Source organism: Austrofundulus limnaeus, unplaced genomic scaffold (assembly GCF_001266775.1).
Source record: "Austrofundulus limnaeus strain Quisiro unplaced genomic scaffold, Austrofundulus_limnaeus-1.0 Scaffold59, whole genome shotgun sequence".
Lineage (NCBI taxonomy): Eukaryota > Metazoa > Chordata > Actinopteri > Cyprinodontiformes > Rivulidae > Austrofundulus > Austrofundulus limnaeus.
The window spans coordinates 738,259-748,194 of record NW_013952461.1 but is presented as its reverse complement, the minus strand read 5'-3'; the positions used below and the strand labels follow the sequence as shown (position 1 = coordinate 748,194).

At 39.3% G+C, this 9,936-nt stretch overlaps 1 protein-coding gene across 1 annotated transcript in view; it reads right to left on the bottom strand.

The window, feature by feature from the left end:
- The window catches only part of rap1gapb (RAP1 GTPase activating protein b), a 122,188-nt gene extending 112,946 nt beyond the window's left edge, over positions 1–9,242 (bottom strand). Inside the window, exon 1 of the mRNA XM_014009555.1 lies at positions 9,224–9,242. The gene's annotated coding sequence lies outside the window, so the exon portion shown is untranslated. The remainder of the gene's footprint in view (positions 1–9,223) is intronic.
- Between the last annotated feature and the right edge of the window lie 694 nt (positions 9,243–9,936).

Here is a 9,936-nt window from a genome sequence, read left to right as displayed (position 1 = left end):
ATCTTAAAGCCAACCATGAAATGTCTGAAGATCTGCTTGTAACTGACTATTAATAGATTCACATTTCACCACAGTATGCCCTCTGCATGACTGTGTGTGAGAGAGCATACAACTGACTGAAAATACCTTTTTAAAGTCACATCTGACAAATTACTGCTTACTATGAGGTGTGAGGAGATGACACACAGCTCACACATTTATATTGATAAAAAGGGAATGAAAATGCAGCTATGCTACTAAAATATAAGCATAACTTAAAAGGTTTTGATAAAATCATGTGGTAGAAAGAGGAACGAAACAGGAAGTCGTTAGGGATATTTGTGGGACTGCAGTGAAATGAAGACAAACAGGTCATCACAGTGGACGGGTCTGACTCATGTCTCCTGCAGGCCTGTGAGYGAGGCTCGTGAGGCTCCCCCATCCTTGAATTCCTCTCAGGATGTCGTCATAATGCATCTTCAGTCRTCTGACCCCGGCTCAGACAAATTCTGTTTTTATCACAGAGGATTTTGCATTTAAATGTAAGCTGGCCTCATTGTCAGCACTGAACATCGTCTTATTTGAAATGCTTGGAATATACTGCAAACTAAACCGATTTAGTTTTTGAAAAATTACAATACCAGCACCTGATTCCTCAAATTATCATCGCTCGCTCGTTCACGGGGTGCGTAAAATGAATTTTCAGCATTCTCAGTGCAGTTGAAGGTGTCTGTCGTTACGAAACTTAATCGCGGCTGGGACGGAGACAGGRTCTTCTTTCTGCATGAGTAATGGGAGCGAATGAGCTGCCAGCACCCCCCATCAGCCCCAGAGACTCCGATGACTCTTATCAGGAAGCTCTTTCCAGCATGCCGACCTTTCAGCAGTTCTCAGATCCATCCATTACTCCGTCTTGTCTTTCAGAAACAAGGCGAGAACTCGTTCTGGGTTTGGCAGAACAGGTAACGTCCAGAAAAGCAGCAAAGTTCAGTTACAACAGCTCATCATGAAGGACGCCATTGATCTGGGATCAATAAGAATTACCATCAGATTCTACACCTCTTGTCAGCCCCACTGAGTTCTTCCTCAAGACCTTTGATGACCTTACATCCTCATTAGCATCACTTTTGGTATCAAATACAACAGCATTAGGTACAAACCTCTGCTCATCGCTACACAGAAATCAGGTAAATTAAATCATATGCAACAAACGCGTGCAATTTGGCAGCACGGTGGACCAGTGGTTAGCACCGACGCCTCATAGCAAAAAGGTACTCGATTCGATTCCTGGTTTGGACCTGTGGGTATTTCTGTGTGAAGTTTGCATGTTCTCCTCGTGATTGCGTGGGTTTACACCGGGTACTCGGGTTTCCGAAAAATGAAAATGAAGGATTTAAAAGCACGATATGTCTACTTTAAAATAAAATAGTAAAAATTCACATTTTATAAGTTTAAATCAGCAGACCTGAGGCACTTTCACTGAACACTTCAATCCAGAACTGATGCCTTCTGGTTGTCTTGCTATGATATCGGAATGGATCAGAGCTGTACAGGGGATTAAAATAAGTTATTAATGCTAATAATCTGTGTCCACAAATACTTTATAGGGTAGAACATCTTTACCTAAACATAACCTTCCGTTATGTTTTGTACTGATTTTTTTTTTACTTTTTATTTTCAATAACCGTTTTACATCAACATATACACACAGTAGAGATACAGAGAATACAAACTCAAGTAATGAAGGTACATAATAGTGATAATACAAACTAAATTTGAAAAGTACACGAACAAGACAAAAAAAAGATAAATAGAGGTGTCAAGGTTACATTATGAATTTAGTTATAGGTCTCCGTCTTGTTTCAAAAGGTCCCCATCTTAAGTTGTAGTCTTGGTGTTGTTTTTTCCATTATATAGACTTTTTTAATCCTATCTCACCACTGTGCAATATTGGGAGGTTGTGGCCTTAACCAACTATATGTTATACACTTTTTTGCAATCAGAAGCAGAACTCTGATCAGGTATTTATTGTCTTTGTTGATCATGTCAGAGGGTATTATTCCTAGAATACAAACAGATATATCCAGATCTAATTGAATGCCCAAAATACTTTTTATATCTGTTTGGACATTTTTCCAGAACTCGACCATCTTCGGGCAATCCCAAAATATGAGTAAAATCCCCCACCTTTCCACAATTTCTCCAACAAAGCTGGGATGTTTTAACATATTTAGATGTGATGATTGGAGAGTTAAAGAAACGCATCTTAACCTTCCAATCAAACTCCCTCCATGTCGGACTATTAGTTAATTTGTGTCCAGAGCTAAATGTTTCTTCCCAATMCTCATCTGCTATTATTATGTTAGCCTCCAATTCCCATTTCTCCTTAATTTCTTTATTGTTAACATTAGATTCATATTGCAGGGCTTTGTATATTTTTGATATGAGACCTTTTTTAGAATCACCTTTTGCTATTGATAATAGAATCTCTTCCGTCTTTGTCATGTCTGCTGAAAGTTTCTACCAGTCACTATGATTCTGGATATAATGTCTACAGGTAAGTTGTAGAAATCTATAAAAATCAGTTTTTTGTAGATTAAATTCCTTTCGAATTTGTTCAAAAGATTTCATTGTTGACCCTTTAAAAGAGCTGTGCTATAAATACCAGTCCTCCTTTTGTCTATCCCTCAAACCCTGCATCCATAGAAGCTGGGATAAAATCTGGAATCTTAGCTATTTTTAAAATTTTCGATATAGAGTCAGGAAAGTTAAATTTCTTTTTTATTCTTGACCAAATTGGTCTGATTTTTTGTTCCGGAACTCCTCTTTCTCACTTCTTTACGTGCTAAAAATCAAATCCTCTGGTGACATTATTTTTCAGACAAAATTTAAATGCAGTAATCATTATGCACATATCCAACTGCGATAGATAAGCACGATTAACCAATCACATGTAAGTTGAGTAATGGAGTCTCTGGTCTCCAAAGCCTCTCTCACACAAGAGCCCTGAGAGCTCTGATGCAATTACCAAAGCTGTTAAATTTTTGTTTACTTTTAGTCACATTCACAAGCCTTTAAATTAAAAAGAAAAGTTATCCTCATTTATACATTTACAGGAGCCACATTTATGGGACATTTTATGTCTAAAAATGAATCCAGGACTCCTTGTTAAAGAAGTTGTGCATAGCTGAACAGTTCTGCAGATTACAGTCATGTTTCTTGGTTTGGGCTGTTAAAATAATGAATCGCTGCTGTTCGTGTTTTTCACAGATGTTCGGTGCTACTCCTATGTATCTCTTCGCACGTTGCCTCGTATTAAAATCAGGCCGTGCAACAGAGCTGATGCTCCACAGGAGGACAGGGGAGGGAATGACTCGGCTGTCTGCAGTCACCATGCAACAGATCATATTCTCTTATTCAATTTTCTTCTTTTTTTTGTCTATATTAAATGTTAAATATGTTTGTTAAAGTCACTAAAAATGTTCAAGTGTAATAATGCAATGTATAGTTGTCCCTACAGGCAAGCACACACTTTTGAAAAAGTGCTCTTTCTGTTACAGTGTTCTGATATCTGCAGAAAAAAGGATTCAAGGTTGCTGTGAGCTGCACCGGCTAAATCGATCATAGAACAAACCAGTGGCTGAACAGGGAGAAAGGAAAGAAAAGGAAGACAAATAGAAAAAAAAGGACCTATCTAAAATCTGTCTTCATAAATGAGGAAAGCTGAGTGGAAGGCATTTTTTTAACATATGCAAAGAAAAAAAACAGTCTTACCATTTCAGCTGRATTTAAAACATCTGATTGGTCGTGTGCCTCTATGTGGCTATAAAGCTGCTACAAGAAGCTGTGATCTCTGAGAGCGTCACAGAATACCAAATGAGTTAAGTCATAAGTCACACTGCCTCTATTTTTCAGTGGGACGGGAGCTAAATCACAGCGCGATGAGGTGATTGGATGGATTTTTCATTAACATTCTTACCAAACTATTAGAGTCTACACCCAATAATATCTGTCAGGTTACTAATAACCCCCCCTGCCACTGTAAAATACATTTGTGTTTTTAAGATGTTAATCTCATTTGATTTTGTCTGAAAATCTGACTTCATTATGATGCTAAAAAGAGATAAATATATCGCATTATTCTCCGTTTTAAAATAACAGATTAGCAAAAATAATGTTTCATATTCCTGTTAAAAGTGAGTTAAATTATTTCTACAAAATTATGAAAATGAAGAGAAATGTAAAAATATGTTTTAGACGGTCTGCCATTGGCAAYAATTCAGGCTTTAAACCTGTAATTTGTAAGGATACTGACTTTGTACTGTATCTCGAAGGAAAAACACACAAACTAAAATACCAAAGTTACACTGATGCAGCTTCCTGCTTCTTTTAATCTTTTACCCATTTTTCTACGTCCAGGAGGGAAACTGTGACATCCTCCAATAAAGGTGAAACTCATTATTACATTTTTTAAAAATACAAGATTATCAGTCAATACCTATTTTCTGCTAATCTGAAATCAGATTWAAAAAAACGCAACAAATCCAGACGGGACACAGCCATCAGAATGCCAGGGGACACTTCCAGCTTGTCCTGAGCCAAAATGCTTTTACAGTCCCTGCAGCTAATTCTGGGTCTGCCTAAAATCTCCTGGAGCAATCTTAATCAGATTCCCAAACCGCTTCATCTGACTCCATTTGGATGTGGAGGAGCAGGACCACTCTGAGCTTCCCTCAGAGCTTCATGCTTCTCACACCGTGTCCAAAGCTGTGAGCTCATTTCAGCCATGTGTGTCTGAGATCTCACTCTTTTTGTAATGATCCATATCTCCTGACTACAGCCAAGAGTTGGAACGTGGCAAATCGAGGGCTTCACCTTTTTGGCTAAGCTCCTTCAGTATCTTGACAGACAGAAGCAGGGTGCTCATTACTGCAGACAAAGCACCAACCCATGTATCCATCTCCCACTCCTTCTTGATTTAAAGCGTACCCTCACTTTTACTTTAGTGTCTCGTTGAATGAAGCCAAGAAAAGTCTCGGGATGAAATTGAACCTGATTAATCAGGATGGTGCATTTCTGTTCATTTTATTATTTAGAAAGCAACTCCAGTTTGCACATTTACAGCTTCAGAATACACAACAAAGTGAATTTTCAACATGTTTGTTGAAGTAAAAAAGGGCTTAAAAACTATTTTATCATAATTATGTACATCAACATATCAAATGATGCAGCAAATGAAGCATCAATAAGAGATAAGTGTTCATTGCTCTGAGCTGTCAGAGGGAGAGACAGTTGTAAAAGTCTTTGGTTTTGTTTTCATCTCACTATATTTCACAACATAATGTCTTTATGAAAGATATGGATTGTTCTTTATTTTGGCAGTTTGCTGTGAAGAAATGGATGTCCTGCTGTGAGAYGGCAGCATCGATCCTGCCTCACTGCAGCAGCATGGTTCTTACTGTAACCCTGGGAGAATATTTTACTGCAAGGTAAACAGCAACATGTGTGACTGCAGTGTTTCTTTCTAATGCAAATGCTGAAATATAAAAAAATGAAATAATAATAACAGACGAAACCTAAAACTATTTACATTCCTCACACATTATGGCTTAAAACCAACCAACCATCTGGAGCTTTACTATTTTGCAGGCTTACTCAATTTTTTTCCTTTCATTGCTTCATTTGTGGTGTAAAAATCAATGTCAGCTCACTGAATGAGGTAAACAGAGAGATTTGTCTGAGTCAGCGAAGCTCGACTCAAAATGAGAATTAAATTGACACTTGTGAGTTTTCAGGGAGGCACATGTGTGTGTGTGTGTGTGTGTGTGTGTGTGTGTGTGTGTGTGTGTGTGTGTGTGTGTGTGATTTGTGTCCCGATGTGTGATTTTGAGGCAGGTCACTTGTTGGTCAGAAGAACAGACTCTGAGATGTTTACTGCATCTGACAGGCCGCGACCAACATGGTTACGTGTTTAATGTCCTCCCGCAGAAAGTCATTTCACATCCTAATTGTGGGGAAAGACAAGTGTTTTTCATAAAGACAGCTCTGTTCTGAATTCTCATATAAGTAACGTCTTGTTTAAATCTAAAAACCAGAACCCTGAGATGTTCTGTAGCCGTAGGGAGCTGTGTTTTTGGATTGACACGTGAGATAAATGGAAGTGAAAGAAAGYGACCGAACAACTCAGACTGAGGTTTAGGATTTGGGATGTGCTTCCTGCAGAGTAGGATCTGTTTGATTGGGTAATTAAAGTCACACATGATTATATAAATTCCAGATGGAGGCATGTCTTCCAGGCACGTTCGAACGTCTACTGTGTCATCATAACATCTTTAAAAAAAACAAGACAAAAGAAAACAAATTGACATCACTCATGAATAATGCAGAGAGCCCTCCAGTCAGCCAGCAACAACTGGAACTCATCCTCCCTGATTCATCAAAATTACATCCCAATTGTGGAAGCTATGTTCGAAATTTTGATCGTGATCAACATCAAACCCCTTCTTAACCTGACGGTCTTTGTCTCTTTAAAACATCAGAACACAGCGGCAGTGTTTTCTCTAGATGCTACTAATACCGGTCGGTCTTTTAGGGCAGATAAATTACATTTTACTGGTTTATCAATATAGGAATAAAGCTACAAGGATGACTAGAATCTTTGGGGTAAAAAAAGAGATTATGCCAGTCTGAGCTGTCGTACAGTAGGTCATTTGAGATATTCTGATATTATTTTGTGTACAAATATTCCAGAAAGTTATACATTAAAGTTTAAATGAGAAGAAATAGGCAAAAGACAACAGACTGTGGAGAAAAAGGCTTTCAGGATTGTGGAAAACACATCATCACTATAATTTAGATGAAAAGTCGAGACATCAACAAGAGGCAACGGCATCACCAGTGGCGGACTTAGCCATTTTGGGGCCCCAGGCAAACTTTAATAAAGGGGCCCTCCCTCAAGTCTGTTTTAATGAACCAGTAAGCCCTGAGTGTAAACAATTCAATTCAATTTATTTATATAGTGCAGCATCACAAGAAGCACAAAACAGGCTAACACATTCTCACTCCCGACTTGTCACATATTGACGCTTTTCCAAGGTTCCCTCAGCGTCTTATTTTGATGCATCTGGTAACCCCTTCRCRTCAGTTTYTGATGCACCAGGCATTTCCGTGTTCCCTCGGCGTCCAGGTTTGACGCATTGGGACGCAAAATAAAGGGGTCTTTGAGTTGGGGTCTGTGGTTAACATTAGGGATCAGGGTTAATGGTTAATTTTAGGTAGAGGGGTCAGGGATAGGATGTCTAGGGTGAATATTATGTAATTTTAGGCTTTGGAACACACAGTTCACGTGAATTTCCTACAATTTCTAAAAATGGTTAATTTTAGGTATCGGGGTTAATGGTTAATTTTAGGTACTAGGGTCAGGGACAGGATGTCTTGAGTGAATAAAGGTAATTTTAGGCTTTGGGACAGTAGTTTTGGTGCATTTTCTACACTTTCTGAAATTATGACAACGGATTCCGCCCCATCTCGTCAATAACTGACGCAAGGGGGGTAGCCGACGCGTCAAAATCGGACACAGAGGGAACCTTGGAAAAGCATCAATATCGACTTGGGAGGGAGAATGAGTTGAACAGGCTGGAAAATAAAACTCAGTGTGGAGCAGAACGTCAGAATAAAACCAAGTTTTGTTTCGTGTATTCTGTCAAATTGGATGTCAACATAAAAAAAACCATTAAAAATATGATGAATTAGCTTTTGGAGAATGTTAGGGGATGACTCTCACCTATACCCCATTAAAGGCACAGTGTGTAGGATTTGTTGTTTTCAGCGACATCTAGTGGTTGAGTGAATCATCCTCCTTGGTCCTCCCCCCACCCCCACCCGCCTGCTTCCAAACGCAAAGGAGTTGCTACGGTGTCTCTCAGGTGTCAAAAACCTTTGATAATTCCAACCGCGATGTCTACCAGCAGCTTCAGGGCTAGTGATGTTTCAAGTGGTAAGATTATGAGCGGCTGCCTGTAGTGGCGATTCGCGACCATGGAGATTTAAACAGCTTTTTATAAAAAGGTAAAAATAATAAAAGGTCTTTGTCTGCAATGATTAGACATGTTGTTTTTTTTTATTGTCATTAGTGATTATCTCAATTTYGGCTAAAAGAATTGACAAAATCCTACACACTGTGCCTTTAAACCTCAGCTCAGTATCTGTTTAAATTATTGCTCTGTAGTTGTTGGTTTTTGTTGGTGAACATGTCAGCTTGGGTTCACTCAAAAAAGTTGATCAGCTACATCCAATAAAAACTTCATTGTGTTTCATTATAATCCTGTTTCATGAGACATTTCACTAMYACACAAACACACAGGCGTGGGAGRTTGCACGATCGCCCACCTTTCATGGCCATACATCGATGAACAACAAACAAACACGTTGACACTGAGCTGTTCTTCATGCAGGCAACCATAATAAGACAACATGAAGGCTAAACTGCGAGGCTGATTTATGGCAGAGGGAGCATTTATTCAGCCAGCATCAAGGCTGTAAAAACATCCATCTAACAAGTCAACAGAGTGACGCCACAGAAGGTTCCAGATTCAGGGAGAGTCGACCACAAACTTACCTGTTGCATCAGTTACTCCCAAACACTGTGAACACTTKTAAAATAACTTCAGCTCCACTGGCAATGAGACTTTATAGTGAGATAGTGCCTCATTCAGCAACAAACTATGATTTCAGGCATTCTTTAACACATTATTAAATTAAATCTGATTCAAAAAGAAGAAAAAAGTTTAGTAAATAATAATATTGGTAACATTTTTGAAARCTTTGTTGCACCGATTCGGATTATACAAACACCTCCAGAATTAAAAGGGCAAATTAAACCAGATTAAAATGAGAGACTGAATAATTTAACTGGGGTTAGATGAAAAATTGATCAAGGTAATTATAGATCTCTCTGTGAACATGTGGCTCTAGGATTAAAAAAAGAAAAAAATAATTACATCTAMTATGAATAAATAAAAAGGCTGCTGGTGAAACTGTTCAGTTCTGCTGCTTCTTCTTCTTTAGCTCTCTTTGCAAACTGCACTTACAGATCCACAAGCATGCACGAGACTAATTTCAGAAAGATATGGTGATAATTGAGTTGTAATCACGTGGAACAACGCGAGACTGCAAACAATCAACAGCAAACACAGGAAACGTCAATTTAGCTGCAAACCCGCAGTGAAAAGTCTGAATTTCTTACCTTTTTTGTGAATTCTGCGCAGAGCTCCGTCTCCAGTGCTGAGGATGAGCAGCAGCAGCTTTAATTCTGCAGAACCTGGATGGATGAAGTGTTTGCGCGGCGCAGGATTCAACAGCGGATGTGCGCAGCGGCCAGGCGCAGATCTCTCCCAGCCAGCATCTGACGCTCAAGTCTAGTTTTCTTTCTTATAAAGCGCACGTGCTGTCACGGTCATGTGACCATCCCTCCACCCGTCCAATCAGCTCCTTCCTCCTCCTCCATCCTCCTGCAGCTGCAGCTTCCAGCAGCAGTAGTAAAAAACACACATGTTCACTTGGGGAATGCCACTGGAAGGAAACCTGGAAAATCCCAGTATTTTGTGCAACATTTTGTAAACAAACAWACTCACACAGAGACAAAAACCATTATCACCAATCATGCAGCAGTAATCATTTCTTAATTTAAACTCAGCCCAACACATCTGTWTGACGTCTCCTTCCATCCACCTCGCTCTCCGTCCCATCACACTTGTGTTGGGTTTTTYGTGCCTCAGGCTCTGCAGATGGCAGGGAATTGATGTGCATTGTGGGTAAAGCCACATAAATGCAGCCGTGGAACAATAGATGGAAGTGCATTTGACCCGCCGGGGCTGAAATCAAATGGACAGAGAACGGAGCGTACAGGTGCTGGATCAGGTCTTTTGTAAATGACTTTGAAATTTTACAGTCTGCTGT